The sequence below is a fragment of the Anolis sagrei genome, chromosome 3 (assembly GCF_037176765.1).
Source record: "Anolis sagrei isolate rAnoSag1 chromosome 3, rAnoSag1.mat, whole genome shotgun sequence".
Classification (NCBI taxonomy): domain Eukaryota; kingdom Metazoa; phylum Chordata; class Lepidosauria; order Squamata; family Dactyloidae; genus Anolis; species Anolis sagrei.
The window spans coordinates 12683610-12706561 of NC_090023.1; positions in this window are offsets into that span (position 1 = coordinate 12683610).

Here is a 22952-nt window from a genome sequence, read left to right on the forward strand (position 1 = left end):
GTTGGTTACATCTGCTTGGCTGTTGGGTTACCAAGAATACGGAGCCCTTTGCAGTAGAAATGTATCCATTTTAGAGTGGCTAGGAAGAAAAGGGGCGGGGCCAAATAAAGATAGAGGGGAACATTTTAACAAGTAAGTGTCTCTAGCCTTGAGCTGGAGGGAAGAGGACCAGTGTGTAAGTTATAGCTTCCATTGTTGTACTTAAGTAAAGGAAAAGGCCAATATAAACCTAAAGTATCAGTTGAGCAGAACTGAGAGACATAGATTCCTTTGGGAATATGTTTTAGTCAAAGTATTGACAGAACAGAGTGAATAAAAGTCTTAAGTTAGCCAGGCAGGAGACTGAAGAGAAAAATATTTTAAAGAGGAAGAAAGTGGCCTAACAGAGAGAAACAAGTTAACTGTTTGAATGTTATGTAATAACCATTTGATGTATTTAAAGGAAAGTGAAAGAAAGTTACAAGAATGTCCAAGTGGAACTGAAGTAAAGTACTTTGTAACAGATAAGCTTATGTGCCAAAGAATTCATGAATAAACTGTTTCTTGTTTCAACATACATATTGGAGTCTGGTGTCAAGTTATAAGATTTAAAGTTACACCGCTGGGAGTCACCTTGTGATTACATTGAAGATACCTGTGAGAAGAATTGGAAGCTACATATTAACTCCAAGATTGGAATATATGTATAGAAGAAACAACACAAACTTATAAAGATTACATCCTGTATCAAACACATAATAATAAATAATGAAGGTGCCATAGTAACAGAGAAGGTGTGTTCAAAGAGTGAACTACAATTCCCCTTGTACCAGCCTCATCGTCTCACAAGGACATACTACATATATTTTTGTGCTAATAGGACGTTTGGCCTTACAGCCTTCAATCAAGTCCTGGCCCCCACCTAATTCCTCTAGATCACCGTTTTTTGACATTCCCTGGAATATGTAAAAAAAACATTCAACTTTTTAATAGATTACCACCTCCTACTGCAGTGAAAGAAGTAATTAAAGGAAGAGGTAGAGAAGGAAGGAAGAAGAGAAAGGGGAAGAAAAAGGGGGGAAGGAATAGGTAGGTACCTCTCTTTCATAATAGTCCAGATATCTATTTCTACTTTGAAAATTCTTAGTATAGTCCACAGCAACGCGTAGCAGGGTAGAGCTAGTAATTTCATATATTGTATGTATATATCTTGTAAGCTGCTCTGAGTCCCCTTCAGGGTGAGAAGGGTGGTATATAAATGTTGTAAATAAATAAATTAATTCAAAACATGTCATAGTCAATTTTCATAACATTATAAGTGCTGTCATGCCTGTTGCCCAAATGCCTGGTCCCAGAACCATGATTTAAGCTTCTTCCTAAAAGAAAGGAGGGATGGAGCCAGCCCAAATTTGCTGGGGAGCAAATTCTACAGGTGGGAGACCACTACTGAGAAAGCCCTGTCCCTCATCCCCACCAAATGCATTTGGTGGATGACAGGATCAAGAGCAGGGCCTCCCCAGACTATCTTAAACTTCGAGGTGAGATGTAGAGGAAGATATGTTTGAACAGGTAAGCTGGGCCAGAACCATATAGGGCTTTATAGGCCAAGACCAGCACTTTGAATTATGCTCAGAAGTGGACCGTCAGCCAGTGGAGATGACACAACAGGGAGGTGGTATGCTACCTGTATGTTGCTCCAGTAAGTAATATGGCTGCTGCCCATTGGACTAGTTGGAGTTTCCAAACAGTCTTCAAAGGCAATCCCATGTAAAGTGTGTTGCAGAAATCTATTCAGGATGTAACAAGAGAGTGGACCACCATGGCCAGATCAGACTTCCCAAGATATGGGCAAAGCTGGAGCACTAGTTTTACCTGTACAGAAGCTCCCCCGGCCACGGATGAGATCTGGGGTTCCAGGCTCAGCGATGAATCCAGGATCACTCCCAATAGAGTCACAAGTTTCCTAGAAAGATCGTATTACTCATTGTGCAAAAAGTTAAAACTACAAATGTGGGCAACAGACTGTACTTAGAATCATAGAATCATAGAATCAAAGAGTTGGAAGAGACCTCCTGGGCCATCCAGTCCAACCCCCTGCCAAGAAGCAGGAATATTGCATTCAAATCACCCCTGACAGATGGCCATCCAGCCCCTGTTTAAAAGCTTCCAAAGAAGGAGCCTCCACCACACTCCGGGGCAGAGAGTTCCACTGCTGAACGGCTCTCACAGTAAGGAAGTTCTTCCTCATGTTCAGATGGAATCTCCTCTCTTGTAGTTTGAAGCCATTGTTCCGTGTCCTAGTCTCCAAGGAAGCAGAAAACAAGCTTGCTCCCTCCTCCCTGTGGCTTCCTCTCACATATTTATACATGGCTATCATATCTCCTCTCAGCCTTCTCTTCTTCAGGTTAAACATGCCCAGCTCCTTAAGCCACTCCTCATAGGGCTTGTTCTCCAGACGCTTGATCATTTTAGTCGCCCTCCTCTGGACAGATTCCAGCTTGTCAACATCTCTCCTGAACTGTGGTGCCCAGAATTGGACACAATATTCCAGGTGTGGTCTAACTTAGTTAAACACTATAGCAATATCAATAATAATAATAGTAGCAGTAGTAGAAGTAGTAGTAATATAGATATACCAATGGAGAAGGAGCATGTTTAGTATTGAGAATGGGGAAGACAAGGAAATGGGAAAAGCATGAATGTTGAAATCTTACAAGTCCTCCGAATTTAATTTCTCTTAATGCCTGCTGTTTATTTTCTAGTTTTACCATTCTTCTAATTGTCTTCTAATCTAATCCTCAAAGCATAAGCATACAAAACAGAATATGCTAAATTGGTCTAAGAGGTTGACGCTGTGAATCAGTGTGTACTTGGATGCTGACACTTTATTCCATTGATCCTTTCATCTATTCTGGAATTATAAATTTAGTAAATTAATTATCATTGCTGATCCATGTCCAATCAGCTACATTTAGCCAATACAATCAATGGGAAAATGGATGCTGTGATTAAAGCAAACAACAACACAATAGCAACATGATGAAGAAGGTTGAGAACCGTTTGAAATGATCCTGTCACTCCAGGCTTTGGTGGCTGTAATTAGTATGGTTTGCAGTCCCATTATAATTACATCAACTTTGCTTATAGCTAAAGAATAATTCATCAACTACAGATTTTGCTGATTATTGGTGGAGGTCGGTTTTGTTGGATACATGAGCAAGGCTGTCAGCTTGCATTCTAGATTGCTTGGCTATGTAGCGTAAATCTATTCTGACAGAGTTATATAGTATTTGTGCTACACATCCTCCTGCAGACAACTGGCTATGCAATCAACCATGTAGCTACAAGTGTGCCTCTTGATTATCCCATTGTGTTATGGGGAAATGCATAGGGAATGTTTCTGAAATCCTAGTGAAAATAATGATACATTGAAGGTGTTGATAAATAGCTAAACATTGTGGCGTAATGTAAAATAAACCACATGTAATTCACTGCCTTGCCAGAGAAAGAAAATATGCTATGCAGGTGAACAATAAAGAACAACAGAGAGTAAACAATCAGGCACATCAAATCACCTCTCAAAGAAAGATTCCCCCAGGCACTTCCAAGCCATTAAATGCTAATCAAGGTGGTCAGCTGAAACATTCACACCTAGCTCCAGCAGACAAAAGTCCTTTGTCCCACCCTGGTCTTTCCACAGATATATAAACCCATTTTCCTACCTCTGAGGATGCTTGCCATAGATGCAGGCAAAACGTCAGGAGAAAATGCCTCTAGAACATGGCCATATAGCCTGGAAAACCTACAACAACCCAAAGAACAAGTAGTTTACTCTTTGTAGTTCAGAACAACATATGTACAATGTGATCAGTTGCATCAACTCATATAATGTCCTTTTGTGAGAGAGTTAAAATGGTCTTTCTTTGACCATGTGGATAAACTTCTTCAGCAACTCATGGAGCAAGAGCACACGCCAAAATCTGTCTCTCTCTGCTTCTCCCTGTAATAAGAAATTCAATGTGCAAATTAGATAAATGTGAATTTAATAATTATGTGTGGGAATGAATGGAAGAATGGAAAGATGGATGAATGGAGCTAATAATTTTGGAAACACCAGTATAGTATTAAGGCCTGCAATAACTAACTACCTGCTTGCTGGACTTGCTAATGAGAAACCCTGATAAGAACGGGACAGTGATAAAGGAAATGTTTGCAACCTTCCTTATATTAAGAAGGAAGTCAACACAAGCCTTGTGTTTGTTAACACCAAACAAGAAGATCAACACTGAGATGGATCCAGGATGGAAGACATCTATCATTAATTTACAACTTTAGGACTACATCAACAGAATATTCCTATAAAAGACTCAGTGTAATAATGATCAAATTGTGACAAAAATGAACAAAAATGTAACAGTATCCAAAAGTCTCAGACTCAGCCTACTCCCCGGGCATTGCCCAATCAATCAGCTTCATGCATCTTAATTTTACACTTGACACACATACATTAACTGATTCCTTGCATACTCCAACACACACCATCCAAGATTGTGCAAACTGACAGCTAGGATCCTATTGGTTAGTCTCAACAGGACCATTGCATCGAATCAATATAGTAACCCCACTTATCCATGGGAATATATTTCCAGACATTGTGTGGCTATGTAGATAATAGCAACCTGTATTAGGTTGCCGTGAGTTTTCCTGACTGCATGGCCATGTTCCAGAAGCATTCTCTCCTGACATTTCACCCACATCTATAACAGGCATTGTGAGAGGTTGTGAGGTCTGTTGGAAACTAGGACAAGTGAGATTTATATATCTGTGGAATGTCCAGGGTGGAAGAAAGACTCAAACAATCATACCAGACTGGCTCATCTGTATAAATAAAAATGTAATGTTCGTATGTGGGATTTATCAACTCAAAAACCACAGGACAAATTGAACCCAAATTTGGACACAAGACACCTAACAACCCAATGTATGTCCTTCACTTAAAAAAAATGATTTTTGTCATTTGGGAGTTGTAGTTGCTGGGATTTATAGTTCATCTACAATCAAAGAGCATTCTGAACCCCACCAATGATGGAATTGACCCAAACTTGGCACACAGTTCTCCCATGACCAACAGAAAATACTGGAAGGGGTTGGTGGGCAGTGGCCTTTGGTTTTGGAGTTGTAGTTCACCTACATCCAGAGATCACTGTGGACTCAAACAATGATGGATCTGGACCAAACTCTACACGAATACTCAGTATGCCCAAATGTGAACACTGGAGTTTGGGAAAAAATAGAATCTTGACATTCGGGAGTTGTAGTTGCTGGGATTTATAGTTCACCTACAATCACTGAGCATTCTGAATCCCACCAATGATAGAATTGGGCCAAACCTCCCACACACAACCCCCATGTGGGCCACAGCAATGTGTGGCAGGGGACGGCTAGTCTATATAAATAAAAATGTAATGTTCGTTTGTGGGATTAACATAACTCAAAAACCACTGGACGAATTAACCCCAAATTTGGCCACAATACACCTATCAGGCCAACGAGTGACCATCACTCATAAAACACTGAAAAACACAGTGGAAGAGACTTAAAAAGCAAAAAAAAAATACATTACAACGCATGCGCAAAACCACATACACACACACACACAAAACACATATACACAGAATGGGCCACAACAAGGTGTGGCAGGGTACATCTAGTTAATAATATTGGCTCTAATAAAATAAGTTCTGAACAAAGTGAAGAGTTCAGGAAAAAAGGGAGGAGAAAACTACACTCATTTCCAAACTGGCTGCTTATCATGCCTTAAGATCACGAAGATGGAGTAGTGCCAAATCAGAATCTAGCCAAAAACATTAACTCACCTGTGATGTTTTTTCATGTTCAAAGGGAAACGTTGCTAGTGAAATTTGCTCATTTTATCTGAGGTCACTTTTTCTTTCTGTTGTGTCGCTCCCTGGAGTAACCTGTCTTTAGCCATGAATAAATCAACAATAGATTAATCTCTCTAGGCCACTGCCAAACAAAAGCAAAAAAAGCAAAGAATAACAACAAAAGAAAATGAACACAACACCGGAGAAAAGTAAACCATAAATAAAAGAAAAACGTGAACACAAAGGATAAGGGGTGGGGAATACAACAAGCAAAAACTCATTAAAATACATTTCTATTAAGGGAAGAAAGACTACTTGTACACAAAGCAATCTGGTGAAGTTTAAGCAATGCAGATATGACATTCACAGTATTGATCAAAGAGCTTATTTTGTCAGGGAAGTGTCTGATAAATGTTATTTTTACATAAATCCTACCACTGACAGGACATTGGGTTGCTTGTTTTTCTTGGAACGCTACAAGGAATTGTTTAAGATACAGGCATTTTGAAGTATCCAAGAATTCTTCAACCACCAATTAAACCATCCATAACTTGATTATATTTTTTAAAAATACTCAAAGCAAATCTTCATTTTGTCAAAGCAAAAAAACCCCAAAGCAAACCTAGATTTTTATATAAGGGACACCATTTTATTGTCAAAGGTTTTCATGACTGGAATCATAGTGAGTTTTCTAGACTGTATGGCCATGATCCAGAAGCATTCTCTTCTGACATTTCGCCTGCATCTATGGCAGGCATCTTCAGAGGTTGCGAAGTCTGTTGTAAACTAGACAAGTGGAGTTTATACATCTGTGGAATGTCCAGGGTGGAAGAAAGAACTCTTGTCTGTTGGAGGCAAGTGTGAATGTTGTAATTGGCCACCTTGATTAGCATTGAATGGTGTTGCAACTTCAAAACCTGGCTGCTTCCTGCCTGGGGAAACCCAATTTTCCTAGTATCCATCAGACCTCACAACCTCTGAGGATGCCTGCAATAGATGGAGGCAAATGCTTCATAGACACCTCCAAAATCATGTGGCCGGCATGACTGCATGGAGCGCCGTTACTTTCCCATCAAAGAGGTACCTATTGATCTACTCACATTTACATGTTTTCAAACTGCTAGGTTGGCAGAAGCTGAGGCTAACAGCAGGAGCTCACACCGCTCCCCAGATTCAAACCTGTGACCTTTCAGTCAGCATGTTCAGCATCCCAGCGCTTTAACCCACTGTGCCACCGGGGGCTCACCTAAGGTAGTTTGACACCATTTTAAATGTCATGGCTCAATGCTATGGAATCATGGGAGTTGTAGTTTGGGGAAATACCAGCACTATTTGTCAGAGGTTAAAGAAGTAATAAGACTACAACCTCATGACTCCCACTGCATTGAGCCATGGCAACTAATGTAATTTCAAAATGCATTAATTTTACAGTGTAGATCCACTCTTAGACTTGGAGTTCCAGTGTTGTGACCTGAACAAATTTCAAGACAGGAGTTTCCAATGAAATGACAGGAAGACACATTAGGGGAAAAGAGGCATAGGTTGACCAACAGTGGAACCAACTATCTCAGAAAGGCTATCTCAGAAATTACTGGGCACTCTTTAACTCTTTAAAAACAGGGTCAAAGTACTATCCATTGTATAAAAGCAAATTTCAGCATCAGCAATGGGTTGTAGCTGGGGAATCAGAGTTTCCTTCCTCCGCTCTCCAAAAAGAGAAAGTGTGATGGCACGAGTGGCGCCACCTATGTGTAGAACTATTAGTTGTTGGATTTAAACTGTTGTATCATGCCTTTTTACCCTGCTTATGTATAGTTGGATTGATTGGTTATTTATAGCTGTCAATCAGTGTTGTTTACACCAGTTGAATTGCTTTCTCAGCTCAATTGTTTGGCTCCACCTCTTCCTGGAGGAGGGGAGCGCTTCCTTTTTTTTGTTCCACCTTCAGATTTTCTAACAGATGGATGTGAGTAAGAGACTTTGCTCTAAAAGCCCCTGATTAAATTACCTCTCAGCACCAATTCTAAGGTTTTTTACCCTTGAGACTTATGCTTCATGTTCAGACCATCCTGAATGACATTGGGAAGTCTCAAGCTCCTTCAGACCAGTTCTTTTGCCACCAGAGGAAGACTCTGTGTCTTCAAACATAGGCCATCTGGACTGGGGTTGTGAATTGCTCCGGCATTTACAGCCATTGAGAAAGAGGGACCTGGAAAAGCTTCTCAGCTTCAAAACGTCTTGGACCCAAGGCAACCAGAGACTGTAATGTACATTTTCCTTCACCCCTTTGAAACTTCCAGCTTATTGCCTTAAAGAGATAACTCTTTGTGCACAATAAAACTTATTTAGAGTTATCTACAGTGTTTTGGGTCTTTGAGAGTTCCAGATTCCCAAAGGAGGGCAAGAAGCAATCCCCTGGGGAAAGATCTCACGTCCATGCCTCTTTCACTAAGAGCTATAGCCCCCAGGCACGACGGCACAGAAAGAGAGATCCCTTGCAGTTTGGGGAAGCAAATAAGAAGGGAAGAAGGATCCCAAGATAAAGCCCCTCAAGAAACAATGGGTCCCAAGCAACCAAAAGAACAAGGATTCAGGGGACATTTTAAGAAAAAAGAAAAGGAAATCTAGTCTGGAAGAGATGTTGTGAGTGCAAGGCACTCACCCATCCAGTAATAACCCATCATTACACCCAAGATTTCCATACACATTCCCACCATCTGGTGGCCCTCTCACTAATTTAATAATATGATGGAGTTTCTCATTATCCTTGTGATGCCTAATCAATCACAAGACATTCAAATGAAATTGGCAAGACTGGAGTGTGGTTCTCGGGAGGCATTTAAATGAAGCAAAAAAGAACCGGCATTAAAGAGGAGACCCACTCCAAAGAGGATACACAGAACATAATCAGGAGAAGAGCTTGAAAGTGACTGCATCAGAGTGAACTTATTTGCTGCATTGATCAAAAGTTCCTTTCCAGGCAAAGAAACCACAAGCACTTGCTTTTCCTCTGAGTTGCTTAGTTGTTTTTTTAAAGAGGAAACTAAATCTGAAAAATTAGTGTTATAAATGCTGAAACCAAGGTAAGATCAGGGCAGAGATTCAGGAGGAAAAATCTGTTAAAAAAGGAATCCTTTCAAATTGTGACTGAGATGGAAAGATCACAGAATAACATGTGGAGACTCCCTCCTGGGAACACATAAGACTTTGTGTGTGGCATGCAGGCCCAGAAAGTGTGTGCACCTTTTTACAGCTGAGCATCTCTCCTCTAGAGTAGAGAAATAATTCAGCAGCCTTCTTAAAGCATATACCTGCCTGCAGTTTGCACCTTTCCTCTAGAGTAGAAACACCTTATATGCCTAAAATGCCAGGAAGGGGAGTCTACGAAGCCGCGCCCCGCCCCGTCCCATAATGGGCTGATAGAAAATGGATGTTTTAGCACCCCAGAGCATGCTGGTCACTTCTGTGGCGAGAGAATCAGCCGTCTACGAAGACGTTGCTCAGGGGATGCCTGGATGTCTTGCAATCCTGTGAGGAGGCTCTTAATAAGACATGCCGCATTATCACGGGGTGTCTGCGCCCTACACCACTGGAGAAATTACACTGCTTAGCCGGTATTGCACCACCTGACATCCGCCGGGAAGTAGCAGCCAATAGTGAAAGGACCAAGGCAGAGACATCCCCAGCTCATCCCCTGTTTGGGTATCAGCCAGCACGTCAATGACTTAAATCTAGAAATAGTTTTCTAAGATCTACAGAGACACTCGCTGGAACACCTCAGCAAGTGAGAGTCCAAAAGTGGCAGGCTCAAACCCAGAACCTCAACCAATGGCTGATACCCAATGAGAGACTCCCCCCTAGGCACACAGAGGACTGGGCGACTTGGAAGGCACTGAACAGACTGCGCTCTGGCACCGCGAGATGCAGAGTCAACCTTCAGAAATGGGGCCACAAAGTGGAATCCACAACATGCGAGTGTGAAGAGGAGCAAACCACTGACCACCTGCTGCAACGCAACCTGAGCCCTGCCATATGCACAATGGAGGACCTTCTTGCAGCAACACCAAAAGCACTCCAAGTGGCCAGATACTGGTCAAAGGACATTTAATCAACTACCAAACTCACAAATTTTGTATTTTGTCTGTTTGTTTGCTTTGTTCTGTTAGAAATGTAATATAATTGACTGGTTGCCCTGACACGACAAATAAATAGCACCCCAGAGCGAAAACAGATATCAGCCCTCCCAATTTTGGGAGGCTCCCAAAAAATAGTTTGGGGCCCCCACCCAAAGCCGGAGCATGAAACAGGTCAAGGTTTCCCTGGATTGCACAAGCCTAGTAACAATGATAATTCAGACAAAATTTATAGCTGATTTTGCAGTTGACTGCTCTGAGGGTACGCTTATCTAATCAAATCTTTTCTAATCTAATTATAGTATTGTTGTTTATATTTATTTATATTGAATTTTTTAAAAAATATTCAAGATCTATATTTCATGTAGTGCTTTTATATAGTACTAATTTATTCCATATGCAAATGGCCTATGATATTAAAATTAATAAACTACTACACCCCAGAAAAAAAATTATTTCAGTCCGCAACTTTCTAGCATTGCCATAACTTCAGTTTGTTTGAGGAATCCAACGAAAAGGGATAAGCATTGTGATCAAGGGAATGTGAATACAGCAAGTCGAAGAGTTCCAGGTGTGAGTGAATATCAGTATCTTACTTCCTCTGGTACTAAAAATTTGGAGATTTAAGGGAAATTTCATGGAGAGGTAGAGTTTTAATTGGGCGAGCAATGCCTTGTTTTGCTTCTACATGTAGCTACTTTTGGACTCCTTCTTCAAAAAAGACAGGTAGCCTGGAGGAATTTTGGAATGCTAGATGCTAAAGAATCAGCCTTGAGATATATTATATTATTTATTTATTTATTTGTACCCCACCACCATCTCCCTGATGGGGACTCGGAGCGGCTTACATGAGGCCAAGCCCAAACAACAAATTATAGCAAAATAAAGCAGAAGCACAAGCAATAAACAGCAACATTTGTTGTTCATTCATTCAGTCATCTCCGGCTCTTCGTGACCTCATGGACCAGCCCACGCCAGAGCTCCCTGTCGGCCGTCACCACCCCCACCTCCTTCAAGGTCAGTCCAGTCACTTCAAGGATGGCATCTGTGATAGATCTACCTTTTAGTCGGCTAGGCTGAAGCCTGCATAGCAGTGTCTGGCATCTTGGTATTCAAGAGAGCAGGAGGAGGAGTCAGGCTGACTCCTGATTGGGTGTAGCAATTGGGGGAGGAGTCAGCTTAGAGAGGGAAAGCAGCTGTCTAGTTTGACAGAAGAGAGAGAAGGGATTTGAACAGTGAAGAGGGTAGATGGATTTTTAGGCTGGAGAGCTGAGGAGAATTTAGACAGGAGAAAGTGAGCTTTTGGGAGTGAGTCTTTTAGTCAGAGAGAATAAGATAGGGACAAAAGGCTTGAAGTTTACTGTACAGAGTGTCAGTAAAGAAGACTTGTTCACTTGATGCTTATTGCTCTGAGGAGAGTATTAGTTGAGGACTAATTACTCTGTGAGACAGGAGAGTCTGTTCTCAGTGATTATACTGTTTCAAAAGGAAGTTGAACAGTATAGTTAAAAGAGACTCACAGAAACCCAAAGCTACATTCTTAGGGAAAACTGTCTAAACAGCTAAGCCTATGTAACCGAATTACGCTTTATGTACCACTCATTTCCAACGAGTTGTTGTTAATATCAAGTTTAAAATAAACTCTTTCTTAGTTTACCTTTTAACTGGTATTTGCCTCAATCCATTCGTTTCCCTCAGAACTCATTCTTTCAACACATTTTTACACTCCAGTCAGCTAGGGAGGAAGCCATAGAAGTCCAAGAGCTCAAACACTCTTTACCTAAATACGTTCACACCCTTTTGGTTCCTCAGGCCAGCAATTCTGAGGTGGTGGCAGCTATTTCTACCAAGTACTTCGGTCACTTAGGATCAGCCTTTGTTCCACGCTATATTGAAGGGCAGAAGTGTGATCTTGGTGTCCACCTTGCCCAGGCTGAACCTTCTAACTTTATTATATTGGTGGCAGCGGTGGGATTTGTCTGACCACCCTGCCTCGATATTCTTCTAATTCCTTTATAGTGGTGACCAGCGGCGGGATACGTGACTTAAAGCCTAAATCCAGTGGGGTGGTGTGATTTTGTGAGGTAAAAGTTTGAGCCAAATTGTTTCTGAGGAAGTTTTACCTCAGAAACTGCCTAAATACACCAGTACACAGCAGTATGGCACCTCCAAAGCAGAAAAAAGCTCCTGTGGTCCACACACAATCAGAGGAACAGGAGGGAGCCGAAATGGAGGCTGAGACTGTAGAAAGGGGAGACCCAGAGATAGTGGCTGCCTCTTTAGAAATTGAGAAGTTAAGGCTTGAGATGGAGTTGAGAAAGATGCAGCTTGAAGCTGAGAAAGAGAGGGAAAAAGTACAGTTAGAAGCTAGAGAAAGAGAAAGACAACGTGAGGCTGAAAGAGAGAGAATGGAGTTTGAGGCTAGGGAGAGACAACGTGAAGCCGAGGAAAGAGAGAAAGAAAGACAGCGTGAGGCTGAAAGAGAAAGAGAGAGGATGAAACATGAGGAGAGGATGATGGAGTTACAAATGAGAGATAGACAACCCACATCCAACCCAAGTGCCATCCCTGCTGAACCCGTAGCTTCCTATGTAAAACACTTTCCCAAATACACAAAGGGGGATTGTGCGGAGAGTTTCCTCTCTAGTTTTGAACGTGTGTGTGCAGATTTTGGGGTGCCAGAGGAAAAAAGAATGGCACACTTGAGACCATTAATCTGTGGGGAACTGAGTGAAGTTTATGCCAACTTGACAACTACAGAATGGTCTAACTACTCTGTCTTTAAAGAAAGAGTGAAGGTTCTGTTTGGGCTAACCCCAGAGCAAAGCCGAAAGACCTTCAGAGAAATTAAGAGGAAGCCTGGGGAGACATTTTCCCAAGTAGGGGCTAGGATTGAAAAAGCTCTAGTACGATGGCTGGAGGGTAGTAAGGTGACCACCTTTGAGGCTTTGAGAGACCTGATCTGTATGGAACAGTTTTATAAACTGGTCCCAGCTCAGTTACGTTGGTTCATTAAGGATAAGAAGATCCAGACAGTGGCCGAGTGCGCTTCAGTGTTGGACGAGATGGAGGGAGACTTTGAGATGGTCCCCCCAATGTTCAAGAAGCAGAAGGAGTGGGTCCCGAAGGGTAGAACTGACAAGGAAGGTCAGGGAGCCAAGCTAGGGGATGCCATCTCTAAGCCTGTGCCACGTAGGATCGTGTGTTTCCTTTGCAACCAGGAGGGACATGTTAGAGCCTCATGCCCTAAGCTATCTAAGGAGAGAGCTGGAAGCCCACCAAAATTTGTTAAAGTGGTCAAGAAGACTGAACCACAAGCTGTAGAGCCTACTCCTGAGGGAGAGCCCATCAAAATAATGAGGGTTTGGAGTATGGATCGTGGTGTAAATAAAGAATACTTAGAAGAGGTCAAAGTTAATGACCAAACGCTAATGGGGCTGAGGGACACAGGCGCTGACGTGTCTCTGGTGCGCCCTCATGTAGTTGAGAAGGACCAGATAGTGCCAGGAAAGAGGTGGACACTGAAAGGAATAACTGGTCCCAGCTTTGAAGTAGAGGTGGCAGAAATCCCTGTCAAATACAAAGATTTTTGTGGTAAATGGAATGTAGGAATCCTATCATACCTGGAGGTCCCTGTGTTAATAGGAAACGATCTGTCAGAACATACACTGAAGATCAATGCTGTGACTAGAAGCCAGGCAGAAAGAGCGGGAATTTCTGAGGAGGGAAAAATCACCTCAGAAATGGCTCATAGCTTTGAATGTAACAACGCGGAAGAGTTCCCTGTGATGTTGCCATCTAGTCAGCCAGCTGAGTTCCTGAGGGAACAGCGACAGGCTGAAGATTTAAAGACCCTGTGGGAAATGGCTGTGTCCCAAAATGCCAGACCCACAGAGAAAAAACCTGCCATCTATAACACCAGGGGGATTAAACTAGTGAAAGTGGTGAGATCAAGAGAAGCCCTGAATGAGGCAGTGAAAGAACAGCTTGAAGAAGACAAGGGGCCTGTGACAAGACAGACAGTAGATCAGGGTCTTGTCACTGAAGCAGATATGACCGTAAAAAGCGCAGGAGGTCTGGAGTGTGGCTCAGACCCAGTTTTGGCAGTGGAGACACATTTAAGGCATAAAAGAGACATCGGCTGTGCCAAGGAGGTTGGGGCAAAGGTGGCAGACTGGCACCAGAAAGTTCAGCCAGGGACCCCAAGCCGTTTGTCTGTCATCAGAGGAGCCACAAGGCTAGCTGCGGTAGCCGGGAAGGTGGTCCAGGAAGATGAGGGAGACAAAGGTGATGGAGCTGACCCTAGGCTGGATGGCGTGGTCGAGAGAATGGCACCGAGGGTGACCAAGGGGCCCGTCATGGTGGCCAGGGAAGCCGAAAAGCCAGCAACCAGAAGCATGGTTGGGTTAGTCTCCAAGAAGCCGATCGTGTGTTCCAGCGAAGCCGGAAGGGAAACGGTCAGCGGCCCGAAAATATCGAAAACTGCCTCAACGTTACAGAAGATGGTGCAGAAGAGAGGGAGAAGGAGAAAGCTGATGGTCAGCAGCCCTGCAAGGTCTGAAATCGCCTCAACATCCAAGCAGACGGTGCAGGAGAGAGAGGGAAGGAGAAATGCGGTGGTCAACAGCCCGGAGAGGTCGGAGATCGCCTTAGTGTTTGAAAAGAAGCAACGGCTGGAGAGCGAGAGCGGGGCGGAGCGGTCTCGTGGTCATCTGGAGAGGAGGGAGATCGTCCCTCGAGGAGACCAGCGAGTCATCCATCCAAGTCGAAGGACAGCGGAGGAGAAGCCCTCACGACAGCAAAGAGGGACAATGTTTGATACCAGCAGGACTAAGATTGGACTGTGGGACAGTGTCCTCAGATCATTGGACATTACCCGGAGAACCAAATTCTCACGGAACCAAGGTTGTAGGAAAAATTTCTCCAGAGACTGAGGGGAATGGGACTCTGTCTAAATGGGGGAGAGTGTATTCAATTGGTTCTTTGTTAGATTTGGAGGGAAAATTTAAAGATTGTAATCCCGGACAAGAACAGCAGGTAGAGCTAGAGCGTAAAGTCCAGAGAGTGTTATATGGCAATAGCACTGTCTCAGCTTCATCCTGGAAGGAAACATCTAAAGATAGTAATATGGGGTTGGAATTGGCCATTGGTAATTCTAAGTTAAGAGCCAAAGGGAATAGGATTTGTGGCATTGGGTGAAGTAGTACAAGGTTCAGACACTTTATATATTTGCCATGCCAAAGTTGGTTCCTAGGTAAATTGAGTGTACCAGTTAACCAACGAAAACCCCAGGGTTATGTCAAATGCATCTTCCATAGAAGTTTCTTTGCTGATAATACAGGTGATTATTTGCAATTTAAAATATTTAATTGCAGGTTAAAATAATGCATTGATGGTGTTTAGATGTTAGTTAAGGCATTATTGACAATGGTATAAGTAATTGCATTATAGAGTATATTGTATAAGGTAATGTATTGTACAGTGAAATGTATTTTATCTAACATGCTTTTCTCTTTCAGGTATGTATAAATGTATTGACTGTATTGTTTACATTGCAGGTATGCTTAGATAACATGTATAGTATTGTATTGTTTACAACTGTTGTTTAGCATGCAATGTAACGTTAGTAAGATAGATAACCTGTTAGATTAGGATGTTTAGTATTGTAGGATGTTTAGATAGGTTAAGATAGCATGCAGGATAGGAAGATAGGTAGAATGCCCTTGCCTTAGTTAGATTAGATTAGGTTAGTGGATTAGTTAGGTGCAAGAAGAGGAAGTTAATGTAAGCCAGCTCTCTTCATGAGAAACCCTTTCTTGCAGCTTTAGATTAAAAATCTGAAATCTTACAGAAAGGTCTTAAGGTAGGGAGGTATGTGATAGATCTACCTTTTAGTCGGCTAGGCCGAAGCCTGCATAGCAGTGTTTGGCATCTTGGTATTCAAGAGAGCAGGAGGAGGAGTCAGGCTGACTCCTGATTGGGTGTAGCAATTGGGGGAGGAGTCAGCTTAGAGAGGGAAAGCAGCTGTCTTGTTTGACAGAGAGGGAGAATGGATTTTAACAGTGAAGAGGGTAGATGGATTTTTAGGCTGGAGAGCTGAGGAGAATTTAGACAGGAGAAAGTGAGCTTTTGGGAGTGAGTCTTTTAGTCAGAGAGAATAAGATAGGGACAAAAGGCTTGAAGTTTACTGTACAGAGTGTCAGTAAAGAAGACTTGTTCACTTGATGCTTATTGCTCTGAGGAGAGTATTAGTTGAGGACTAATTACTCTGTGAGACAGGAGAGTCTGTTCTCAGTGATTATACTGTTTCAAAAGGAAGTTGAACAGTATAGTTAAAAGAGACTCACAGAAACCCAAAGCTACATTCTTAGGGAAAACTGTCTAAACAGCTAATCCTATGTAACCGAATTACGCTTTATGTACCACTCATTTCCAACGAGTTGTTGTTAATATCAAGTTTAAAATAAACTCTTTCTTAGTTTACCTTTTAACTGGTATTTGCCTCAATCCATTCGTTTCCCTCAGAACTCATTCTTTCAACACATTTTTACACTCCAGTCAGCTAGGGAGGAAGCCATAGAAGTCCAAGAGCTCAAACACTCTTTACCTAAATACGTTCACACCCTTTTGGTTCCTCAGGCCAGCAATTCTGAGGTGGTGGCAGCTATTTCTACCAAGTACTTCGGTCACTTAGGATCAGCCTTTGTTCCACGCTATATTGAAGGGCAGAAGTGTGATCTTGGTGTCCACCTTGCCCAGGCTGAACCTTCTAACTTTATTATATTGGTGGCAGCGGTGGGATTTGTCTGACCACCCTGCCTCGATATTCTTCTAATTCCTTTATAGCATCCATCCATCTTGCCCTTGGTCGGCCCCTCTTCCTTTTGCCTTCCACTTTCCCCAGCATCATTCCCTTCTCTAGGCTTTGCTGTCTCCTCATGATGTGGCCAAAGTACTTCAACTTTGTCTCTAGTATCCTTCCCTCCAGTGAGCAGCCGGGCTTTATTTCCTCGAGGATAGACTGGTTGGATCTTCTCGCAGTCCCAGGCACTCTCAGAACTTTCCTCCAACACCACAGTTCAAAAGCATCTCTCTTCCTTCGCTCAGCCTTCCCTAAGGTCCAGCTCTCACATCCGTAGGTTACTACAGCAACATTATAATTACATAAAACATATGGATGCATAACAATATAAAATTACAGTAAACATAATCACAGCAACAATGGGCAGGCTGCATGTAATGACTAAAAGAAAAACTGATTAAAAACTCGGGTGAGATAAAGGAGAAGCAGGTTGTACAGTATGACCCTCTGGCTGCGATTTGCTCATGGTGCACTACTGCAATGCAGATGGACATTGTGCATCCCCTCCACTGTCCCTTCACTGTGTATGCCTTATTACATACCATAATACAATAATGTCTTCTTGTCTTATCAATCTCCTCCTGATAGATTTTGCATCTGATGGAACTAAAAAATATCCAGCCCTCTTATGGCATGTGTTGGGTGTTCCTAGGCAATGTTTTTTTCCCCCACTGCATTTAATTAGCAATAATGCCTTTATGCATTTTGGTCAAGGCCCAGCTCTCTGCACTGGAAAAGAAGGTATTGATGAGAGCTCTTGATAAGCATATCTATAAGATGCTCATTGGGGACAAAAATCAATGGCATAAATATTTACCAAGGCTTAAGGTGTGTAAATCATAGAGCTTCCAGGGGAACAGAGCCTTCCTGTCAAACAGACCTCTTATTGATTATGGTTTGGGCATTAATGCTTTCTTCCTCTTCCAGTGATAACAGGGTGTACCGGTGAGTTATTTCGACCCATTTAAAAAAGAAGATGCTATCCCAAATCCTAAAGCAGTTCCAATCTCATCTCTGAAACAAGCAGGAGCAATAAGTACAGGATAACCATTGTACCAATGAGGTAGATAACAATAGTTTCATCAATACACATATCGACAACAAAATATGCTGTCTCTAGAAATTTTTTCCAAATGACTCTATGGCAAAAATTGTTGGTCTCAATAGGATTCCATATTATCCATGTTTTCCTATTTCCACAGTAAGTTGAACCGCCAGCTGTAGAAAATCTTGCCAATTGAAAGGTTAGTAGTTCAAGACCAGGTTGGGGTGAGCTCCCACCATCAGTCTAGCTTCTGCCACCTAGCAGACTGAAAACAGCAACGTGAGTAGATAAATAGGGACTCCTTTTAGCGATTCGGTCGGGAGGATGTCTGCGGACAACAAAAAGCTCCTCTGCATGGAAGATGGAGCAACAGCACCACCCCGTGGCCGGAGTCAAGCACAGCCTCCAGGTGCTGGAGACGGAAAAGATGGGAAAAGGCTATTTACTTCTGTTTATGTACTGTCTGTCCTTGTTAATTGTATAACGGCATTGAATGTTTGCTGTATATGTGTTCTGTAATCCTCCCTGAGTCCCTTTGGGGAGATGGAGTGGAATATAAATAAAGTATGTTGTTGTTAAGTTCAGGAACATATCCCCCATGGATACTGTAGTATACTGATAATTCCTACTGTAGAACATTTTGTGGTTAGTGAGGAGCAGTAGAGCAACAGACAATTGTGCAGATATTTTTCCAAAGCTGGATTTTTATTTTTATTTTGTCGTGTCAGGAGCGACTTGAGAAACTGCAGGTCACTTCTGGTGTGAGAGAATTGGCCGTCTGCAAGGACGTTGCCCAGGGGATGCCCGGATGATTTGATGTTTTTATCATCCTTGTGGGAGGCTTCTCTCATGTCCCCGCATGAAGAGCTGGAGCTGATAGAGGGAGCTTATCCACCTCTCCCCAGATTCGAACCTGCGACCTGTTGGTCTTCAGTCCTGCCGACACAGGGGTTTAACCCACTGCGCCACCGGGGGCTCCTCCAAAGCTGGATGCTAAACAGTGACATCATCAACATGGGCCTTCAGAGGACCTCAGGCTCTTGCATGCTACCACAGAAACAGATCATTATCATATACCTTGACCAAGAAATGGATTTGGGTGGCTTGAATGGGAGACAATCATTGATGTACCTTATAACTGCATGCCTCAATGCAGAATTGCAGTCATTGTCTAAAATATGTCGGATGACATTAAATGTAGCATGGGAGACACCTGCAATGGCCCAAAAGAGTCCAATAAAACTGGCTATCCATTATGGCAATTGATGCAGTATGAAAACAGGTGGCAATATTGCTGGTTGGGCAACTTCAGTGGTGATGAGGCCAAGATTCCAGATATGCATTGTTGATGTCAGCTATTGATGGGCAGTTTACTTTTCAAGGAAGCCTGCACAACATTACTGATCTTCACGGAAGGGTGAATTCCAGTTTTATACATCTGTATCTTGTGATGGGTGGAAATACAAGAACACCTTAAAATCTCCCATGTATGGCAAGAAACAAAAATCATAGCACATTGGCTATGGGACTGAATGAACTTTGTGATTGCCAATGTCAACGAATAGTTGGGCTGTGAATAGTCTTTCAGAAATGAAAATTGATAATATTCACATTTACCCTTAGCAAATTGTTTTTATGCACTTCTTTACAGTGTTCATAGTTGAAGAATAACATGCATGACTGACGTGGCTTGGCTTGATATTGACTTGCCCAATGGCACAGGGAAATATCAGAGTTTACAAAGCATTATATTACAAGGCCATACACATTTGACTTCAATCATCCTGACTGCTTGTATTACAATAAAACAAGAGGTGACTCTAAAGAGTGATGAATACTTTGAAAGAGAGGCAGTCCCAATGACGTGAGACAGATTGTCTTCTCCTGCAAAACCTGTTTTATAGAGGACCATCTTATCCTCCAGAACTTGTAAGGATGCGTCAGTCAGCTAGGGATTTCCTAAAAAGTGAATCTTCCAGATGTAGAGATTAGACTAGTGATGTATTTTCTGTGTTATATGTTGCTTACTCTCAAAAGTTGGTCACTTGTGGCCATCTTGCATACCGTAGGCATGGGCAACCCATGGTTCTAAAGTACTTACAAAACTAGAGGGTGCTAGTGCTTTGCTTCTACAGTGTTGCTAAATTTCTGGTGGTGAAAATTTCAGAACTCTAAGGAAACTTTCAAGATTTCATTGTTGTTGTTGTTCATTCGTTCAGTCGTCTCCGACTCTTCGTGACCTCATGGACCAGCCCACGCCAGAGCTCCCTGTCGGCCGTCACCACCCCCAGCTCCTTCAAGGTCAGTCCAGTCACTTCAAGGATGCCATCCATCCATCTTGCCCTTGGTTGGCCCCTCTTCCTTTTGCCTTCCACTTTCCCCAGCATAATTGTCTTCTCTAGGCTTTCCTGTCTCCTCATGATGTGGCCAAAGTACTTCAACTTTGTCTCTAGTCTCTAGTAAAAGATTTGTCTCTAGTCTCTAACAAGATTTCATTAGTATTTTGCTATTTGCTATTTTTATGACAGAACCAATTAGGAACTCCATTTACTGTAGTCCCTCGCTACTTCACAATTCACTTATTGCGGACTTGCTGTTTTGCAGTTTTTCTAAGTAGCAAGGGAACACTGAATGAAAGAGAGAGAGAGGCACCTCATTGCCACCTGGGTCTCTTGCCGAATCTTCTTCTTTCTGGGATCAGCTCTTCCCTCCTCACTCTCTTTACCTTCCTATTCCTCCTCCTTGTCGCCACCTGGACCTCTTGCCGCCACTTGGGCCATGTGATTGAGGAGGCAGCAGAAGCATTGCAGGGCTCAAGTGGCAGCAAGAGGCCCAGGTGGCCACGAGGAAGAGGAGGAGGAAGGTAAAGAGGGAGAGGAGGGAAGAGAAGCCACCCACTTGCCCTCTTTACCTTCCTCTTCCTCTTCTTCATCAACACCTGGGCCTCTTTGCCACTGCTTGTGCCTGGAGATTGAGGAGGTGGTGGAGGCCTTGCGGGGCCCAAGTGTTGGCAAGAGGCCCAGGTGGTGATGAGGAGGAAGAAGAGGAAGGTAAAGAGGGCAAGGAGGGAAGGGGAGGGGGTGTTCCTACTTCACAGACTTTCACTTATCGCAGGTGGTCCTGGAACATAACACTCGCTATAAGTGAGGGACCACTGTATAATGAAATTTTGAAAGTTTTGTTAGACTTCTGAAATTTTCACCACCAGATCTCTAGCAAGACTGTAGAAGCAAAGCACCAGCACCTCCTAGCTTTGTAAGAACTTTAGAACCATTTATTTATCATATCAGGAATGTACCAAGTGTACAGTTGCAATGGAATTAAAAAAGAACACAGAGTTTAAAAAAACTTGGTGCTATACTAAATGTCATTTGACCAGTAGCTGGTCACTTGGAGTGCCTCTGGTGTTGCTGCAAGAAGGTCCTCCGTTGTGCATGTGGAAGGGCTCAGGCTGCATTGTAACAGGTGGTCTGTGATATGCTCTTCTCCACATTCGCATTCTGGGGGCTCCACTTTGTGTCCCCATTTCTTAAGGTTGGCTCTGCATCTCGTGGTGCCAGAGTGCAGTCTGTTCAGTGCCTTCCAGGTCACCCAGTCTTCTGTGTGCCCAGGGGAGAGTTTCTCATTTGGTGTCAGCCATGGATTGAGGTTCTGGGTTTTAGCCAGAGGTGGCCCTCAAGAGCGCCCCTGGGTAAAATCAACTCTACCGCGAATGCTTACTTTGCGTAATGGGTTGGCTGCCCCTGGTTTTAGCCTGCCACTTTTGGTCTCTCACTTGCTGAGATATCCCTAGTAGTATCTCTGTGGATCTTAGAAAACTATTTCTTGATTTAAGGCATTGGTGTGCTGGCTGATATCCAAACAGGGGATGGGCCAGAGATGTTGCTGCCTTGGTCCTTTCACTATTGGCTGCTACTTCCCGGCAGATGTCAGTTGGTGCAATACCAGCTAAACAGTGTCATTTTTCCAGTGATGTAGAGCACAGACATCCTGTGATGATGCGGCATGTCTCATTAAGAGCCACATCCACTGTTTTAGCATGGTGTGATGTGTTCCACACTGAGCATGCATACTCAGCAGCAGAGTAGCAATGCACAAGGGAAGATGCCTTCACTGCCATTTAGAACCATGGATTGCCCATGCCTATTGCATAGTTCTGAGGCACCAAGAGAAGTCTGGTCTGCTCTCACACGTTTGTTAATCGTCACTTCCTATTGCTAAAAACTTCAAAAGGCCTCTCCTGTACCAAAAATGACTGGGGGCACATTAATATGGTGAAATTTCCCATTTCATTTGTCACAGGGAAATTTTTGTGCCATACATGGCAAACATTTTTTGCAGAAGTACAGTTCTCCAAAGTCTTTCAGGGGGTTAATGTGGCCTTTTACGTTCCCATGGTTGCCCACCCATTTTGGGAAAAAGCTCACCTTGCCTTGACTCTTGTAATGCCAGCAATGATAAAATAAACCCAGAAAGAAAAAGGGAATTGTTTTTACCTTTCCCCTACCCATTTGGAGTCACAGGCCTTTGACTAAGAAGGTTCAGCTCCCTCCTGTTTGAAATTAAAGATTGTCCAGGTTGCCTTAACCTCTTCAGGTCACGGTTAATTTATTACCACCAGAAATACAGATGGCAATGCCTTCCCATCACAAATCCCTCCAGAGATTTGCCACATGAAGTATTTTTAAGTACAAAATCCCCTAACATCTGCTTTAATTTAGTAGATAGGATCATTAGTGGCCATTATATCTAATCAACATCTAATCCTGGTAGAAGCGATTCATAAACAGGCTGATCGGGGAACACAAATGCACTGATGATAAATGTTTATTTCCCTTGAATAAATTTCACCATTAAAGAAAAAGAGAAAAAAAATCTTGGCAACTGTTTTTAACTGAAGTTAAAGTTGGATTGTTAACTCCAGAGAAAAGGAGAAGTGTACAATTACATTCCCACTCTCCATCTTTTTACAGTCAGCCATCCACACTTGGGGGTTTAAGTTTTGTGGAGAGTGAGTCTTGATAAGAAAATCAAAGGCACCTATGCCT